The following is a 20,515-nucleotide window of genomic DNA, read 5'->3' on the forward strand; positions in this document are numbered from 1 at the left end:
AAATGTTAGTCCTCAATAACAATATTTTTTTAAACATTTTTTTGTTTTCCCCAGAAGAGGACTGACACCTCCAAGATTCCTTTCTTTAAACAAGTGTGTGTGTGTGTGTGTGTGTGTGTGTCCAGTGTTTTGTGGTCACTTGTTAAAACTTCATTAAATAACACAGCCATGACTTCAATTTGGGTATTTTACTCAAAATTTTTAGCCCACATCTTAAGTTTTTGATCCATACAATACTTAAAGTAGCTATAATTTCTATCAGAGTTTCTACATGGAAGTATGAAATGATGGGATAAAATATTTTAACACTCTAACTCTCCAATATTATCAAATTTATTGCTAATGGAGTGTAATGTCATTCATACTCTTGACATAATTCTCCTGAAATAAATGTCAAAACCTTTGAAATAAATGAAACATAAGAGGATCAGTCAAGGGAAGTGACAGAGCCCCCATGAGAGCAGGAAGAAGATTATGAAATAATTCTGAATTAAAAGCTAAGTTCCACGAAAGGTGGAATCAACATTTTTTCATGTGTGTGTGTGTGTTTGTGTGTGTGTGTGTGTGTTTGTGTGTATTGGGATAATTACTACACTAAGATATTTAGGTATTTGTAGAGTAGGAGAATATAAGATACTATTACAGTGTTAAGAAATAGGGAAATAAAAGGAGCCCTATCATAAACATCATGCTGAATTTAGCTGGAAACCCAAATGTGAAGCCTAGAGATGTTTTGTAGAAAGAAACAATGTTAAGCAAATAGATCATCAGTTCTCTTGCTGCTGAGGACAGAGTAGAACATAATAGTTTACACACATATTTTTAATCAATTTAATAAAATGCTTCATTTCAAGGGAAACTAATAAACCAGGCTGTGGTAGAAAAAACTGTCAAGTTCAACTTGTTAAACTGTTTTTGACACATCTATGACCAAGAAGAAAAATGACTATTTCCCATGAATAAACTCAGTAATAACAGAAAGTCTTTTCAGATAAGTGGCTACACTTTGAATAATGCTGCAATATTCATTAACTCTGCTGGCTCTTCCAGAATAGTCCCTCAGTGCCTGAAAGACACATGAATACAAAGAAATAGGTAGCCAGGGCTTTGAGTTTCTTCAAGAAAAATTTCATTTTTTCCCCAGCTTTGGCCATCCTGACATCAATGTGTGGATTCAGATATTTGGAGCAAAGCTGTACTCTGATGATCCAATTACCTTTTTCTTTTAAAATTAAAAAAAAAAAAATCTATAGAAAATGCTTACTTTACCTGAACATCCAAAGTCTGTTGTTATTCATTGAATGAATTTAAAATGTCTTTGAAATGCATTTTTTCTTTAAAGTTTCAGTGAACAAAATCATCTTTTGATATTTGGGTGAAGAAAATCAGTGAAAATTCCTTTGAAAGCTTGAATACTTATCAGGAAAAGATAAAATAACTTTCTCTAAATTATTATAAACTGCTTTTATTACAGAAAAGTCAGTAATGTAATAGAAAATAATTTGGACTTTATTACTGTTGTCATTTTTGTTTGTTTGTTTTTGGTTGTATTCCTAGCAAAACAATCTAAGGCTTCTCACTAGACCCTGGACATGTATGATTTGTTGTATAAGAAATTAAATTAAACAAAAAACACTAATGTTTTATGTGAGTGTGTATACTCTTAAAATATATTTTTCAAGTTTTTCAACTAAAAAAAATTCAGAGAAACGATACCTAATATAAATGTATATGGCTCCCATAGAGCTTTATTTTCCAAATGACTAGTTTGTGAGAAGTAAATATGAAGAGTAAACTGAGACATCTTCTCTTAGAAAGAAATCAAAGAAGGGATGGAGAGTGAGAGATAAGAAGGAAATAACCAATAAAATGAGAAAGGAAGAAAGTAGAGAAGAGAGAAAGGAAGGAACACATTTGACTAATGTTTTTTCTCATTTGGGAATGAAGACAGGTTAAAGCACCTTCTTTCTGAGGAAGCCAGCTTTTCTTCCAATTACCCCTTCCCATTGTAGTCCATCTTCTGTTTCTCTTGACCTCATCAAATTGAATATTTAGCAGATATACATTGTCATTATGAACCAATCTGTGCTTGAAGATAATTTCTTCAGCTACTGTACAGTTCAGCTTAGCCATGAGCAGGTAGTTTAAGAACTGTGAAAAAAATGAACTGTAGATGCCAATCATGCAGGATTTTCTCTTTCCCATTCTAGGAACCAAAATGAGAACCTCTTTTCTGTTAACCTTGGCTGAGAAATGTAAAAGAAGGCCCTGACTGGCCCTGGTCAATCCCAACTCTACTAAATATTGTTGTGAGCATAATGGAACTTGATCTGGACAGAAATGACTCATGGACCCTGTTATCTGTTTCTGGTAGGATAGTGTTAGTAACTACCATAGCTCAGAAATGAAAGATCTACATGGGAAGGATTAAGTTATAAAGAAAATATGGAGAAAGAATATGGAATTTTCAGTCTCATCAAATGCCTAGTATTTATCTGATCAATAGGACTGTGTTTCTAAGTAATATCACCCACAATTTATCTGCCCCTTAATATGTATCAGTATACCTCTTTACTTGGACTATCTTCATTTATTTCAACCAGAGATTTGTTGGGTAAGAAAAAAAAAAGTAATCTCATTTTATAGGTAGCATACTGGAAGTTAGGTGGACTTTAAAAAATCTCAGATAATTTTCTCATGATTATTTGTAGTGAAATAAGTTTAGAACATATTTTCCTTAGTATTCAAAGAATTACTACCTATGGAGCAGAGTGATAAATAATCATTTTTTATTGATGTATAAACATCTTTTTAATAACGTATTAGTTTATTCACTAAGGGCTTATGTTCACTATTCTCTAAAAATATCATGAAAATTGTAGAAATAGATTTTCTTGATTTTTGTAGGAAAACTCCAGCACCACTTCACAAAAAAAAATATACAAAAAAAGAAAGAAAGAAAGAAAAGAAAAGAAACAAAAGAAAAACAATGTTGTTGGAAATTATTAATTTTCAGTGCAAATTTTATTGTTGAGGGCCAGTCCTAGGCCAGGCATGTTTGAGGCTAGGAAAACCACCAAGCCTTCTTTGATTGTTTTAATTAACAGGCAGGTTGAGTTCATTGTGGACAGGCAAAAGGAGTGTTAGATTGGGGCTCCAACCTTCTCCTCAGAGTCTGTCCCCATCTTCCCATGGTTGTATTCCTCTCAGGTGCTCTGCACCCTGGAGGAGGAGGATGGAAACTGACTACATCTGCATCCATCTGCTGATGTGGTCACTCTGATAGAAGCTTTTCTTCCCAGACAGGCCCAGCACAAGTCCTGGTCATCCCTGGCCCTGGGGATATAACTATGACATGTGATCCCCTAAGCAACTACCATAGCCCACCCTGAAGTCAGGGGTTCCCATCAACCTCAGCTGAAGGCCTTGGATGGAATGTGGGAGGGGATCTGGGGGGCCATGAACTCTGATGGGGACTTGAGTGAGAGTGAGCCAGACAGTCCCCACAGTGTCAGGGGTCCTGATACCCGCAGAGCATGCTGTGGGTGCCATCTGTCCCTGCATCCTGGGACACTAGGTAGGTGATGGTGTCCAGGTTCCATTCAGAGGGAATTTTGTTGAAATATTTGGTCAAATGGTAATATTTCAAATGCAGAGAACCACACAAGTTCTTGGAGGTGGTTGTCACTGTTGTTTTCTAAGAGCAAAGTCTGCAATTCTTAGAAGTGATTGAGAAACAGCTGTGTGATTGACAGCTCCTGGCCTCACCCTCCTCCCCTGGGCTGAAGAAGGGCAGGGATTGTGGCTATGGTGTGATAATTTATGCTTATCTAGTATCCCTCTAGAATCCATTCCATAATGTAAATAAATAACTGCTTCTTTTTATGCCTTCTGTTGCATTTTTATATCAAATGAGATGTGAAACACAGGCCTGTGGAGGAAACTTGCTGCTAACAGGAATGTGTGAATGTATCTCAGGACATCATCCGGAAGGAAGCTGTGATCCCTGGGTTGTGACAACCTTGAGTGGAACTGAGTTTTTAATAGAATATCATGTACAAACTGCCTGAAATCCTGTGATAAGAATTACACGTGTTGTGTGGGGAGCCCTGATGCACACAGCTAGGAGGGCAGTGCAGGTCTTAATTTAAAATATTGTAATGAATACTCATCCTGAGGGAATGTGAATAATAAAGATGAAACCAGAAGACAAATGGTTGCATTGCCAAAAGAGAAAAGATTGTAAAAAGAAGCAAATTGGAAAGGCTCAGAACACATAATCTGAAGCCAAGGGAACAAGACAGAGGACATGGCTCTCTGCATGGAAGCCACGTGCCTTTGGCCAGTGGGGGCAAGTGTTTCCCTGCCTTGTCTGGCTGTTGGACCTAGACCTCAGGAGGTGAGCCACCAGGACCCATAGTTCAAAGCCCTCCTTTTCTGAGCACTTTGGTTGGGGCAGAGGGAGGCTCTGTTGTCCACAGAAAAGAGGGGAAGCAAAGCCCAGGCTTTCTGCAGAGGACAGGCCCTCCCCATGCTGTTGCCCTGGTGCAACGTGCGCTGGGAAATATGACCATGTTTGGAAATCTGGAATCCATCCTCAGCTCCCTTCTGGGTTTTTCTTTGCTGCTGTAGTCCAGACAACATGGTGACAGTTCGTTGGCTTCCATTGCTGGAACAAACACTTGAGACATCAACTTGCAGAGAGAAGGGGTTTGTTAGCATATAGTTTTTGAGGATTTAGACTGTGGTCAGGTTTGGGGGCTTGTGGTGAGTTAGCACCCTGTGGCAGGGAGCGTGGGGTAGAGAAAATGTCCACTCACTCTTTCCCTGAACAAAGAAGAGGAGGGAGCTGGCTTCCTGCAGCCTCCCTCAAGGCCCATGATCTAGAATCTTCTGCAAAGTCCCCAAAGGTTCCCCACCTCATCAACACCAGACTAGGAACCCCATCAACACCTGGCCTCTAGGGACCACCCAGATCCAAATGGAAGCAATCACTAATGAAACAGGGGAGGGCCACCCTGTCAATCAATTTGAGGAACCCAGTTGCTTTTTGTTAATATTTAGCCATTGGCCATGGAACCAAAACTCAATGCTGATTAAGACAGCCAGCACATCATGGTTCATGAGGCATGAATCAGGCTGTGTCTCCCAGTGGGCTTACACTTCACACCTGAGCTGAGAAGAAGGAGGCAGCTGCCGGCCGGTCCTCACCAGGCCATGCAGCACCTCTGCAACTAGCCAGTGCAGCTGCCCCTCCTCACCGCCATTTGGTGTTAGCTTCTCCTCTCCTTCTATTAAAGGGTTAACTGAAAAGTGAAAGAACACAGGGAAGGTTTAGTCTGTCTCCCAGGAACATCTTGTGTGATTCGGTCATCTATAACTTATTTTATGAAAAGATTTTGTAAAAATCACAAACACACAAACATGTATATAGACAGACTTATATAAAATCAAGCCATTGACTCCAAAGCCTGGGCTTGGACCACTGTCTGAGGCTCTGAAGATGCTTGTCAAGGGGTCCCTTCATGGGTCCCCATCCTGCAGTTCTCTGTCCCACTGGATGGAACAGCTAGATGAACACCTAGTGGACATTTCCCCTCAATAGTCTTTAATATTTAAAAATTTTAAGCTACATAAGGAGAAATCAAAATCCCAGCATCCCCAGTATGACTCCCATTCCAAATGGCTCATCTAAGTCAACACTGTGCAGAGACAGCTGGCTGGGCAGAGAGTTGGGGGTGATCATCACACCCTGTAGCTGTGACCTCCTGCTCTGCATGCTAGGATTCCAAGAGATGTCAAGTCCCCCATTCCCTTCTACTTAAGAGGAACCAAGAAATCTAATGTGAGATCCTTGCACTTCCAAAAGCATCAACCACCACAAGGTACTGATTTTTGACAGAATAAAAACCATCTATATTTTGCCTAGAAGAATCTCAATTCACCTCCAAAAGAAACACATAGGACAAAAGTGAAGAATAAGAGAAAGTTATCTCAAGCAAATGGAAACAAAAATTAAACAGAAGTAGCTATTCTTATGTCACAAAAATTACACCTTAATACCAAGTAATTCTCCTGCCTTAGCCAGCTGAAGTGCTGTGATTACAGGTGTGAACCACCACACTTGGCTGACTTTAGTTTTTAATGCAGTTGGAATTCAATCAAATTACAAAAAATTCTTTTAACTGTTCAATCATATCCAGTTACTCCAATAACCAAAACGTTCATTTCTTCTTATATCAATGTTATTGTTTTGATATATAAAGCTTTAAAATAAGATTTTTCTTATTTCAACTGATTTATAGGTTAGTGTTCTGATCCCTAAATAACCATTGTTATTTACTTATAACATATTTTAAATAAATGCATATTTCTTTAAAGCATAGTATTAAGATGTATAAAGATTAGTAAAATGATAATAATAATAATAATAATATAATAATAATAATAATAATAATAATAATATGCAAAGAAAAAAGCAAACATAAAAGAGTAAATAGTATTTGTCAGGAGGGTAGACATTGTCACAGGTAAAAAGCCTAAGCCTCTTCAGACCTTTTAATTATTTGATTGTGCACATGCTATATCAATTAGATTTACATATTCATTTAATTTTCAACTCTCAAAGAGTTGTGATACAAATCTATGTATTACAAGATAACAAAAATAGAAGACAGTAAGAGAGGAAGAATGGTCACACAGCAAAAGGAGTAAACATTAACCAAAATGGCACTAGTAAATATTCACCTGTCAAGAACCACCTTAATGGGGTAAATTCTCCAGTAAAAAGATATAAAGTTCTATAATACATAGAACAAAAAAATCTATATTTTGCCTAGAAGAATCTCATTTCACCTCTAAAAAAACACATAGGATAAAAGTGAAAAATAAAAGAAAGATATCTCAAGAAAATGGAAATAAAAACTAGTAGTAGCTTTTCTTAAATCACAAAAAATAGACCTTAATACCAAAAGTAAAAATAGACTAAAGTCGTTATATAATGACAAATGGTTTCAATTAAGCAAGAAAATATAAGTATAAATATAAAATCACATAATACTACAACACATAGACATAAGACAGACACTACTTCATCTAAATGGAGAGAGAGACTTCAATGTATATTAATAGAGGACTTCTAAGTTTGAAAAATGGATGGATCTTTCATCCAAAAACATCAAAAAAGAGACACAGGATTGTAAGTGTTTTGACCATAGAAATATAAGGACAGCATTCCTCTGGTGAGCAAACTCCCAGGAGGTAACAGGCACCCTGTTTCCTATGTTTGGAATATTCTGCAGTTTCTTTCAGAAACCAGCAAGATAACTAATACATGTGCAATACCTAGCTGTTGTGGCAATGCCTTGCATGAGGAAGCTCTTTGCTAGAATCTTATCAGCCTCAACCTTAACCTTAGGCACTTAGCTTTTGGGGAGGGACTCTCTTTTTAGACAACCACATTGTTTTGCCAAGCTCTGCTGCACCTGAAGCTGTCCACATAATAGTAACTTTAAACAATGGACTTACTTGAGAGCCACACAAGTCTCCTATTGCAACCTTAGTAGGTAACTATCTAAGAAGCTGCATAATGTTGCTAAATCTATAGTCTAATGGCACAATGAACAACAGTGTACTACTGATGCCAGTGCCATAAGGTAACCTACTACTATAAGTAAAGCTGGCAGCTTGGACAAGGAGACTTTCTACCATCCTGTCATTCTGCCTCTGCACCTTGCTTCTGTCTCTTCTTCTTTCTTTACACAGGATTTAAAGTACACTGAAGAGCAGATAGGCTTAACTGAACTTTCCGACAAAAACCAAAAGAAGACAAATTCTTCACAACAGTACCAACAACATTCTCCAGAATAGACAACAGATTAAGTCATAAAACAAACCTTAACAAATTTTAGAAGCTAAAAATCATTTGAAATAACTTTTTTTTTTCTGAACACAATGTAATAAAACTGGAAACCTACAACAGGCGGAACTTCAGAAACATCCTGCACGTCTGCAAATGTAACAACAAGCTCTCAAATAGCCAGGAGTCAATGAATAAATAGAATGGAAATTTTTAAAGATTCTTGAGAAAAATGATGATAGAAACACAAAATAAAAAAAAAAAAAAACATATAGCATAGAGAAGAGGCAATTTTAAGAAGATTAGATCAGTACATACCTACATCAAAAAAGAAAACAACCAAGACTTCCACTTCAAAGAGGTAGAAAATCAAGAACATGCCTGACCCAAAACCAGTAGAAGAAAAAATACTAAACATCAGAGAAGAGGTAAATAAAATAAAGATTAAATATTATTTTAAAAATATCAACAACAGAAAGAATTTATTTATTTATTTATTTATTTATTTATTTATTTATTTACTTACTTACTTATCCCTAGTATTGAACTCAGTAGCAACCACTCACTGAGAGATGTCTCCAGACCTAGTTTGTTTTTTATTGAGAGACAGGGTCCCATAGAGTGGCTCAGTGCCTTACTTTTGCTGAGGCTGTCTTTGAATTTGCCTTCCTCTTGCCCCTCCTTGAGGATCTAAACTGTTCATATCAATGGTTAAGAGTACAGCTTTGCCATTGAACTCACTTAAGCAGTGGGAAGATCATGATGCTGTATAATATGAGCATTCCCAGATGTGACACCTATGGACATCTTCGCATTGGCTTTGTCCACAGAAAGCATGAGACTCACCTTTCAGGACTCTGCTTGGTGCATGGTTTGGTTTCTTCACTTTTTGGGGGGAGGTTGTCTGTTGGAGACTAAACCCAGAACATCATGCATGCTCGGCAAGCTCTTCCCCATGGAGCTGTGTCTCCAGCCCAACTTGGCCTTTCTTGGTGATCAGAGAAAGTGTCTCTGGGACTCTATTTTTAATGACTTACTGGGAAACTTCATGTCCTCTGATTCTACCTCTTCTGCAGATCCAATTGAAGGAGAAGGTGCTGTGGAGAGCCATCCCCCTTTTCATCTTCTTAGTCTCCAGTCAGGTCAATCCGGTCTCCTGTGCTGTTGTTGGGGCAAGGGGGAGAGGGGGGAACCATGTGCCACTCCTTTGGTTTCTATTTGTTTACAGATCCTTTGTTTGGTATTATGGCCTCAGATTCTGTGGACCCTTTCTACTGGATGTGAGGGATTCTGGCCTCCAACAGAGGGAGGACTCACTCTGCCTCTTCTCTGCTGGACCAGCACCATTTAGTTGAATTACAGCCTTTCTGTGGAGCTCAGAGAATGGGCAGCTCTGTGTCCTGGAAAGTCTGCATGTGCCACGTCAAATAGCCTGATCAACAGTGCATTCAGCCTGGGCAACACCATCTTCTTTAGAATTGGGTTTGAATGCAATACAAAACCTGGAAGAGCAAGATAAGTCTCTGCTTGAGAATTTCTGAAAACTTAAAAAAACTAGAGTGTTTGAAATCCCTGAAATGAGATGGTGAGTCCACATAGAACACTCTCTAGAACTCTCTATTGGTTTCTCAGCTGCATCTTTTTCTTATCTACAGGTGAAATATATGGATCAAAACCACGAGTGACAGTGGAGGGTCGAATCTAACCAGTCACCTGTGGGTCTAGAAACGATTTTCTTGTGTATGTTGATGGTGCATTTGATGCACACGGTTTAAAAATGGGGTTCCAAAGAATCACTAAGAATCAGAGCTCATCTGAACATGATGGAAAGGGAAGGTTGATTCCCAACTAGATCCAAATGTGCCAGCCCCATCTGCAGACTCAGAAAATGATTGGAATGTTCTCCAGTTTTATGAACTGATGAAGGACAGGCCTCTCTGTCCTCTGTCCAGCCAGAATAGATCTGTCCATGGGGGTGGGAATGCAGCAGGCTCTTGAGGGGTATGTGACTTTCCAAACAGAATGACATGGGGTCTGGTGGGCTCAACAGAGGGACTAAGTTGTGTTCTTATCTTTGGTTTTGGGGGGTTATGCTATAATTGCTGCCAGCAACCTGAAGCCCATCCAATGTGGAGAAGGGGTCACATTCAATTCTGTAGGTTCATTTTATTAAATAATGTCTTGCTTTCTTGAGCTCACAGGGGCTTTGTGGCTACCCATTTCCTTAGGCACACTCATGGAGCTGGGTATCTCTGCAATGGTCACCTTGGGCCTCATCATGCACTCTTGGCTTGCACCAAGATGATTGAAGTGGGTGACACCCCAAAAGACCAAGCCCTCTTCAATGGGAGCCCAGAAGTTTAAGAAAGATCATGGGTACATTTCTGGTGTCTAGTTGAGAATTTGAATTGGCTCTAAAATTGGGGGCATTAAAACAGCCCAGTTTGGCCTGTGTGCTTTGCCTGCCGACCCTGTAGGTGCTCCATGGCCTGTTAGTGAGAGAGCACTTCTGGGAGGTGCTGGGTATGGGGGAAGGCCAGGCAGGGCAGGGGAGGGCAGGAATGCCCCAGAGGATGCACTTGAAGGATCAGTGCATGGAGGTCACCCCTTCACCAGCCATGATTTCCGTACCTCACAAAGGAGGTGACATCTACTTCAGAGCTGTCATAAGAATTCAATCAAAGCCAGATGCTGTGGAGTATGCCTCTAATTACAGCAGCTTTGGAGGCTGAGGCAGAAGGATCACTATTTGGAGGCCAACCTCAGCAACTTAGTGAGGCCCTAAGCAACTCAATGAGACCCTGTTTCTAAATAAAATAAAAAATGGCTGGGGATGAGACTCAGGGGTGAAGCACGTCTGCTCAGTCCTCAGTATCAAAAAAAAGGATTAAATTAAATAATCACTCTCACAGTGCCTAACACATGGTAGTTATTTAGCAAGTGCTATTTTTCTTCTGTATTTAAAAGGATTTAATGAGCAAAAAGGTGATCCTCTCAGTCCAGCTCTGCTGTTGGTTATTTTTTTTGATGTGGAAGAAATTTAGATAATAGTTCTGGAGTCTCAGTTTCTACATGCTGTTAAACTAGGTTAAGAGTATTGGCTGTATCAAATGATAGGCAGCCCCAATAATGGGGACCAGCCTCAGAGTCAGCCAAGCCTAGCCTCTGGTAACTGGAATGTGCTATTTAGAAAACAATATTTACAATTTTCTACTCTGCTATATTCCATACAGCATGTCTTAGAGATCTTAAGTTAGTAGGTTAAATAATTCAGTGAGAAATCCATCTAACTTAAATTGTGAGTTTCAGACACAAATCAAGATTGTAGAATATATTTATGTATTAATGCATTAATCATTAATGAATTAAATAATGCATTATTAAATATTAAGTAATGCATTTATTATTCAATGCCTTAAATTAATGCATTATCCTTCTAAAGCACTAATAAGTGGTTTTCTTTTTTTAATTTTTATTTTTGACATTTTAAAATATACTTGGCTTAGTGCAGTGGTGCGCGCCTCTAATTCCAGCAGTTCGGGAGGCTGATCCTGGAGGATTGTGAGTCAAAGCCAGCCTCAGCAACAGCAAGGCCCTAAGCAGCTCAGTGAGACTCTGTCTCTAAATAAAACCAAAATAGGGCTGGGGATGAGGTTCTGAGGTTGAGTGCCCCTGAGTACAATCCCCAGTACCAAAATCAAAACAAACAAACAAAAAATTTGCATTATTTTTCTAAAGCCCAAATTGGGTGTTTTTTTCTCTTTCTCTCTTTGTTTTTAATATTTTTTTTTGCAGACCTGAAAATGGAACTCAGTGCCTCTACCACTGAGCTACAGCCCCAGAAGTTTTCTCCTTACCCTTGACAATTTTTTTAAAATGTTTTTCCATATTAAGTATTCAAGATCATTTTTTAAAAAAAGAATTTAGGATGACTGCTCTAAAGTTTAGTAAAGCACTTGCCTACCATCCGAAAGGCCCTAGGTTCAATCCCTAAAGCCACAAAAAAGATGAAAGGTGCTTTCACTAGAAAGCCTGAGTTCTCATGCGCTTTGATGTGTGACAGTTGGACACTCCTCACCAAGGTTCCCGTGGGCAGTGTCAGTATTTGTCATCTGTGTTCCTGCCACACTCTGCTCAAGATTTTCTTAGGACCCTAGTGTTTGGCATGATTGTCACCATCAGCCAGTCCATTATGGATGTGATGACAGGCATGGACAGGGACTCCCTCAAAGATGGGTTCTGGAATCTGCCTTCTGATCACCACTCAGGTGAACCCCCACTCTCACCCCGCTTCCTGAGTGACCCTGTCATCCCTCTTCCTCCTCATCAGTACTCAGCCAGAGCTGGGGCCAGGCCAGGCTCAGGGCTGGGCTCAAGGCTAAACACTGGCCTGAGCAGGGTAAGGCCCTGGGTTGGAGGCTGGTCACCGCCCAAAAAGAAATCAATCAAATAAAGACACTGCGCCCATCTACAACGAGAAATATTGAAATCAATAAAGGCATGCTGTCCACCTGCAAACCCCAAAACAATTAAGAAACAAAAAAAAAATATTGGGGCTGGGGCTCAGGGGTAGAGGCTCACCTGGCATATGTGAGGCCTTGGGCTCCATCCTCAGCACCCCATAAAAATAAAATAAAGATGTTGTGTCCACCTCCAACTAAAAAATAGATTTAAATAAATAATAGAGAATCAAAAGACCCTGGCTTTGGCTTCTGAATTCCCGTGAGGCTGATTGAGAAGGGTCTCCCATTTGGCCCTCATAGCAGAGAACCCTGACATTGAAGATGGAAGGAACCAGGGCGCTGGGGCCAGTAACGCAGAGTCCACTTTTATTAATTAATTTATTTTAATTCTGCAGTTTTTTGTGGTGGGCTTGATCGTCCTCCTTTTGGATGAGCTTCATTATAAAGGGCACGGCCTGGGCTCTGGCTTTTCCCTCTCCATCTCAAGCAACATCTGTGAAACCATCCTGGGGAAGGCCTTCAACCCCACCACCATCAAAACCGACCAAGGTAAGGGCCTGCCTCCCTTTGGGTACCTCTGCAGGAAGTTTTCATGTATGCAGAGTATTCTTCTGTGGGAAAATGACTGTTTCAGAATCATTTCTTCTGAATTTTCAGTGTGCAAATGTTTAAAATTATAGCTGAGTGCAGAGGCTCAAGCCTGTCATCCCAGCAGCTCAGGAGGCCAAGGCAGGAGGATCACAAATTGGAGGCCAGCCTCAGCAACTTAGTGAGGCCCTAAGCAACTCAGTGAGACCCTGTCTCTAAATAAAATAGAAAAAGGGCTGGGGACATGGCTCAGAGGTTAAGTGATCCTGAGTTAAATCCCTAGTACCAAATAATAATAATAATAATAATAATAATAATAATAATAATAATAATAATAATAACAACAACAACAACAACACTTACAATCAAAATGATATCTAAACTTTCATGTCTTATAAGAATATTTCAAGGACAGTTAACATGCCACAGAGTAATCCTGCCTCAAATTTCTTAGCAGGAACCTGCACTGCAAGGATAAAGAAGTGTTGATTTTAGCCAATTGTCTTCTGGTGGACATTTCAGTCCTTTCTCAGTCACAGTTAGCATCGAAGTGAATATCCTTGGGCAATCATCTGCACATATTTTAGCAGTTGTTCTTAGCGAATAAGATTCTAAAAATGATATTTCTACACCAAGGAGCAGTTAGTTCGATGATTACAAGTTCAAGGACAGCCTTGACAAATAAGTGAGACCCTGTCTCAAAACAGTTATGGGTAGAATGACTGTTGCTGGGTTCAACCTGCAGTATTGCCAATTTGGGGAGGAAGGCACTGGGGATTGAACTCAGGGACAGTTAACCCCTGAGCCCTGTCCCCAACCCTCTTTTGCATTTTACTCAGAGACAGGGTCTCACTGAGTTGCTTAGAGCCCCAATTTGGCTGAGGTTAGCCTCCAATTTGCAATCCTCCTGCCTTAGCCTTCAGAGCCACTGGAATTACAGGCAGGCACCATGACACCTGGCTTACAAATCTTAATAAAATAAAAATTGAAAAACATGTGAGACTTCTTAGGAGAGGGAAATTGACTTTTTTTCTTTTCTTTTTCTTTTGGCCTCTGATCCCTGAATCGTTTTTTTGCTGGGAAGTCTCTCATGGAAAATATTTGTGTGCATTTTCGTGTTTTCTTGGAATTGACTGTGGAGCTGGTTCTTGGCTTCTAGTGCCACGTCATCAAATTGAGGAAACTGCAGATGAGTCCCTGCAGGGTGCCTGAGAGATCCCATGGGAAAGACTGGACCTCAGGTAGGAGGGTCGGGAACACTTACAGAAGAGTAGGCAAAGGTGACACCAGACTCTTCCTAGAATTTCAGAAAATCTAAGGTGAATTGAGGATCTGGGGGTGCAAAGCAGCTAGACCCCAGCTTTGGATGTGGTTGTGAAATCTGGGTAGGAGTTAGGGAGTCTGCCAAGACCTCCTGGCTTTTGGGAGGGCTGCCTTCAAAAAGAGTGGGAGCAGTGGTGGCCACAGGGGACCAGTCAGTGAAGGCTTGGGCTGTGGCAGCCAGCCAGAGGATCACTTTGCTCTGGAGCAGGATGGTGAGTGAGGGGACAGTTTTTGAAGGAATGATTTGCTGTCCCTGGGAGACAGGCTGAGAAAATGGTGGCACAGCCATCCAGCCTGAGCCAGCCAGTGTGACATCAGAGTGAGGGCCTTAGGACTTAGTGAGAGATGAAGGCAACAGACAACCAAGACATGGAGGTGGCTGCCCTTGGAAACCTCCGGAACCTGGCTGGGGCAGAGGGTCTACCTGGGGGGCTTTGAGTGGTGCTGTAAGAAGCCAAAATGGTGGAGCCACAGGGACACCACCAGGATGGGCAAGAAGAGGGTGGAGCAGGCACAGGTAGCTTGCAGCTGGAAGGGTCTCCTGTTACCAGGAGTGCCACCACGGCTCAGCTTGCAACCTGGAAAGTGGGGTGTGGAAGGGCCCCTAGGGTGAAGAGTGCAGTTGGTCATTCTTCTCTGAGGTGGGGGACAGTCCAGGCTTGGAGGGAGATGGAGACATCACATGGCTTTCGCCCCCCGGGTGACACTAGCACATGAAACAACCCAGTTCCCAGAGACAAGGGGGTAGTGATTTGCAAGAAATGACCACATTAAACATTCAGAATGCTCGTAAGGCCCTCACCCTGCCACTGCTGTCACCCACCTTTCATTCCAGACACTTGTCAGGCAGGTGCTGTAAAGCACCAGGCTCTTCTGTGGGTGCTAAGAATACAAAGTGATATAACATAAGATGTGTGAGCGTCAGTGTCATCCCAGGGTCCCGGGTCAGAGTAGAGAAGAGAAGGAAGATGGGGCGACTGGGGAAGAGTCTTACGGGTCCATCTAGAGAACCTGGCAGGTGCAAAGGCCCTGGGGCAGAGATGAGCTTGTGTGTTGAGGGTCGGTGCATGGCTCAGTGGAGCAAGCGAGGAGAGTTCTGAGAGGTCACTGGTGGCAAGAGAAACCAGGACAAGTCCCTGGGATTGCTGAACTTTCTCCTTTACAAAATGCTCAAGCTTTCATGTCTCCAGATTTTTGACCACAGAGACATAAGCTATTGTCCCACACAGCGAGGCAGCAGGGAGAGCGGATGTCAGAAGACCACCACAGGGATGCCAGGGGGCCAGGGAAAGCTAGGACAGCATTTCTGTCACAGACATCCCGTCCATGTGGTCTACAGGACAGATGGCCCATCTGAGTGGCCGTCCAGAAGGTGATGCAAGTCCTGCTGTCCCAACTCTGGGGTGACAGGAAAATGCTGTCCCAGGGAGAGACTGGGACATCTGAGTCCCCAGCCATTAGCCACTCTGCCCACGAAAGCCATGTCTAGGGAAGCACCAACCTGTCAGCAGGGGCCATGGTGACAGTGTTTCCCACTGTGCTTTTGTCCTAAAGTCAGTCTCATGCCATTTCTGAAGTGCTCAGAACTTGGCGCCCTGTGCTTCAGTGTTCCTGGTCAGTGTGTTGCCTATTCCTCAGGCCAGGCACCTTTCTGCCTGTTGCTAAGGCTGAGGCAGGAGCATCTCAACTTGGAGGCCAGCCTTAGCTACAGCAAGGCTTCAGCAACTCAGCAAGATGCTGTCTGTGAATGAAATACAAATAGGCTGGGGGTGTGGTTCAGTGGCCTAGGGCCCCTGGGTTCCATCCCTGGTGCCAAAAAAATCCAGACCGTGACCCCGTGACTGTGGGTGCCGTGAGTCTCCTGGCTGAGTCTCCTGGCTGATTTTGTTCTCCTGCCTCTGCTTTGGCCAGGAGGAGGCCTAAGACCCAGCAGAGTCCAGCCCCTTGTTCTTCCCTTCACATTTGTGTCCTCCTCTGCCAACAGGCATGGAATTGGAGGGTGCCATCGTTGCACTGTTCCATCTCTGGGCCACGCACACAGACAAAGACTGAGCCCTTAGAGAGGCTTTCTCCTGCCAGAATCTCCCCGACCTCATGAACCTCATTGCCTCCATCTTTGCCTTGCTGTGGTCATCCATTTCCAAGTGAGTCCAGCGTGAGCACAGGAAGTCTGCATTTCTTTTTCTTTACTTTTTGGTACCAGGGATGGAACCCATGGGCACTTAACCCCTGAGCCCCATCCCCAGCTCTTTTTATATTTTATTTAGAGACATAGTCTCACTAAGTTGCTGAGGCTGGCCTCCAAAATTTGCAGTCCTCCTGCCTCAGCCTCCAGAGCTGCTGGTGATGACAGGCCTGTGCCACTGTCTCTGGCTTCATTATAATTTCTTTTTCTTTTTTTTTTTCCCGTTTAGATACAAATGGCCATAAAGTGGACTTTAGTACATTTGAAGCCAGTTTTTCTGCGTTTTTTTCTGTGTGTGCCCCAAGCACAGTGGGAGTGAGGGAAGGGGCAGGTGCTCTCCAGCACTGTCAGAAGTCGGGTCCCCAGAGCTGGTGCCACCTTTCGTGCCTCTGGCCTTTGTCCTCAGGGCTTCCGGGTTGACCTGCCCATCAAGACTGTGCACTACCAGGGCCAGTACCACACCTACCCAATTGAGCTCTTCTTCATCTTCAACGCCCTGATGGTGCTGCAGTCCGCCCTGGTCCCCACCTCTACATCATCTCCCAGATGCTGTCAGGCCACTTCAGTGGGCACCTACTTGTCAGCCTGTTGGGCACCTGGTGTGTCAGTCAAATGTTCCTGGGGAGCCTCTCCTGGCCACAGAGTGGGTGGTGCTGCTCAGCATTTGTGCGTCTTGCTCCTGACCAAATGTCTCATGCACAGATCTCCTCCCCTGTGTCCTTTCCCAAATTCTGTGCAGGACATTTTTTGTAACAGGGACTGAACCCAGGGGAACTTGACCCCTGAGCCCTGTTCAACCCCCATTTAGAGCCAGGGTCTCACTCAGCTGCTTAGGGCCTTTCTAAGAGACCGAGGCTGGCCTCCAACTTGCCATTGTCCTGCCTCAGCCTCCTGAGCTTGGGGTGATAGGTGTGTGTCACTGTGCCTGGCTGCAATCACAGTTTTGGTCTGCTCTGGGTTCATCTCGAAGCTCAGGTTCAGTAAACTCAGCATCCCAGACCTTCTGTTCCTTCTTCCCAGGACACATCTTCTGGAGGCCCTGCCTGTGCCTACCCAGTTGGTAGTCTGTGTTACTACCTGTCTCCACTGGAGTCCTTTGGCTCCATGTTGGAGGACCCTGTCCATGTGGTAGTGTACCTCATGTTCATGCTGGGCTCCTGTGCCTTGTTTTCTGAGACCTGGGTTGAGGTCTCGGGCTCCTCTGCCAATGACATAAGTATAAACGGAGGTTCTTAAAGTGTCACTTGGCTTGTTGCTTTGTCACAGTGGTGGTTTGTGACATGCAGATGGGCCACCCACCTTGGTTAGACAGTTCAGAGCATTAAGGACAGATGGACAAAGCTCAGCCATCAGTAGCAGGTCTGAGAACCTGAAGCCAGAGTGGAAAACCACATCTTGTCTGGTCTTCTCCTTATGACACCTTGTTGGTCCAGGGACACTTAACACTTGAGCCACCTCCCAGCACTTGCTAAATTTCATATGGAGACAGTGTCTCGCTGAGCTGCTCAGGGCCTTGTTAAGTGGCTGAGGCTGGCCTCCAACTTGCAATCCTCCTGCCTCAGACTCCCAAGCTGCTGGAATGACAGGGGTGCACCCCCAGCACTTAGGGCATTTTTAAAGTCCATGTAAAGATGTAGAGCTGCAGAAAGAGCCCTTTCAGTGTCCAGCAGCTCGAGATCTTTCCCTCCAAACACATCTATGAGCACATCCTCTGCTCTGGGCATCATGCATGTGTCCAAGCAGCTGAAGGAACAGCATAGGGTGATGCGGGGCCACCGGGAGACATCCTGGTGCATGAGCTCAACCGGTGAGTGTAGTACCCAGCCCCAGTCGGCATGTGCAGCACCCAGGCCTCGAGCACTGGTGGGCCTTGGGGTCTCCAGTGTCCATGGTCTTATTCTCGGATCACAGGGTAGGCAAGGTCCCTGTGTCATTGGATATTTATGAACCTGCTAAGTGCTGGATGCTGGGGACATGCAATAAGATGCCTGGCGCCCTCAGCAGGGAGCCAGGAGCCTGCAGCCTGGTGACGCAGCATGGGGCTCTGTAGAGGTGGTTCCGGCAGCAGGGGACCCTCACCTCTGCTCATGCTGGTGGGATGCTGCCCTAGGCATCCAGGAGCAGGTGCCCAGGCTCTGAGCACAGAGTGGGGCTCCAGATGGACCTGAGCTGAAGCACCGGGCTCTGTGGGATACACCTGAAGGCCAAGGCAGGAGGATGGCAAGGTGGAGGCCAACATCAGCAAATTGGTGAGGCCCTAAGCAACTCAATGAGACCCTGTCTCTAAATAAAAGACAAAAAAAGGGCTGGGGATGGGGCTCAGGGGTGGAGCACCCCTGGGTTTAATCCCCATGACCGAAAAAAGACAGATGGTTGATGTGGCTTAGAGGCTAGCAGAGCGTCAGAGTTTGAAGTGATGTTTGAAGCGGGAAGGTCAGTTCCACCAGACAAGACCACAGCAGAGAGGAATCCAGAGACCAGCTGAGCCACAGCCAGGTGACCTGTGTGGCCGTCACCTTGGGGTGGAGAGAACGGAGGGTGGGAGAGGCCCCAGGGTGCAGGTGCCAAGGGCAGGAGGAGTGCCCGCTGCAGCTTCACCTCGTCCTGGATTGAGGGCTGCCCCCAGCCTCCCTGGTTCCCTCTGCCATTTTCTTAGCTCTTCCTGTGCCACTTGGCAGCAGCCACAGTGAGAAGGGCTGTGTCTACAAAGTCAGGTGACAGCCCAGGTTGTCCTGTGGGCTCTCACTTGGTGACCTTTCCTGAAAGAAGCAATGACAGAAGAAGCCACAGTTGCAAATTCTAGGTTGCTTTCGAGTCCTTGGTAGGGACAGTGGCCATTTCAAGAGTCATGTCCGAGTCCCTCAACCCCCTTACTGAGGACCAAACCCAGGGTTACTTGGCCCCTAAGCCATGTCCCCAGCCCTTTTTTAAAAAATTTTATTTAGAGACAGGGTCTCACTGAGCTGCTTAGGGCCTTGGATAGTAGCTGAGGCTAGCCTCCAACTTGTGATCCTCCTGCCTCAGCCTCCCAAGTTACTGGGGTGACAGGTGTGGACCACTGCATCTGGCAGCCTTTCAGTTTGGACTAGTAGCAGTCCCCTAGCAGGGACTAGGTCCCGTAGCATTAGTGGGGCACACAGGGTTGTTAGCAGATGATGCTTCAGGGAGGTGGTGGGGCCTCCTGAGTTTCTGGTTTCAATCATGGGCAAGACTGATGGCCAGTTTGGGGGCTCTGTGGTGGCCCAGGGGTGACCGCCTGCCCTACCCCAGATACATCCCCATGGTGGCGGCCTCTGGGAGACTGTGCCTTGGGGCCTTTCGGTCATGGCTGCCTTCCTGGGCACCATCTCCTTGGGGACGGGGATCCTGTTGGTGGTAACCAACATCTCCCAGTCCTTTGAGATCTTCATCAAGGAGCCGAGCGAGGTGGGCAGTATGGGCACCCTGCTTTTCTGAGAGCCATGCCTACCCAAGGACCAGGGAGGAGGCTCGGCAGTGCCTCGGAAGGTAGTGGTGGCCGGGGGCAGCGGTGCTGCAGCACATGGGGACATCGTCATCTGGCTGACATCTGCCCCTCCTCTGCACCGTGGGGCGGCCACCCTCGGCGGGGCTTCTCTCCTCCTTCTGGCTTTGGCAGCTGCAGCCGTGACAGGGACGGGGAGTGCTGTCCCCATTTTCTGTCTGACTTTGGTTTTGGCCTCCCCTCCCACCTTCAGTGATGTGTGCAGCCACCGTGGCATCTCTGGTCCCCACAAAGGTGGCTTTTTGACTCTGCTTGGAAGCACAAAATCTCTATGTGTGGCCTTAGGGTGGTCGCACCTCCTCTGGGGACATGGACAGCGTCACCAGCTTGTCCCCATCATCACCAGCGGTGGCACTATCTGGGTGAAGACTGTTTCCGTGGGGGACATTGGGTCCTCTGGGCTCCGGATGACACAGCTCCCTGCCCAACTGTGGGCAGCTGATCTCCCACCAAGTGTCCAGATGGGCCTCATGTTGGGGCAGAGACAGGACTGCCATCCCTGCCGCCTCATGGCCACCTTATGGCCAGGCAGCTTTGTCCTTGTCCGGGGGAGGCCTGGGGTTGCCATCTCCACC

The 20,515-nt window shown here is 44.5% G+C and overlaps 1 pseudogene; it reads left to right on the forward strand.

Annotated features, from left to right (window-relative positions):
• Nucleotides 1-8,937: 8,937 nt before the first annotated feature.
• LOC114082149 (protein transport protein Sec61 subunit alpha-like) lies at nt 8,938-19,873 on the forward strand (annotated as a pseudogene).
• Nucleotides 19,874-20,515: the final 642 nt, after the last annotated feature.

The sequence above is a fragment of the Marmota flaviventris genome, unplaced genomic scaffold, assembly GCF_047511675.1.
Source record: "Marmota flaviventris isolate mMarFla1 unplaced genomic scaffold, mMarFla1.hap1 Scaffold_54, whole genome shotgun sequence".
NCBI lineage: Eukaryota > Metazoa > Chordata > Mammalia > Rodentia > Sciuridae > Marmota > Marmota flaviventris.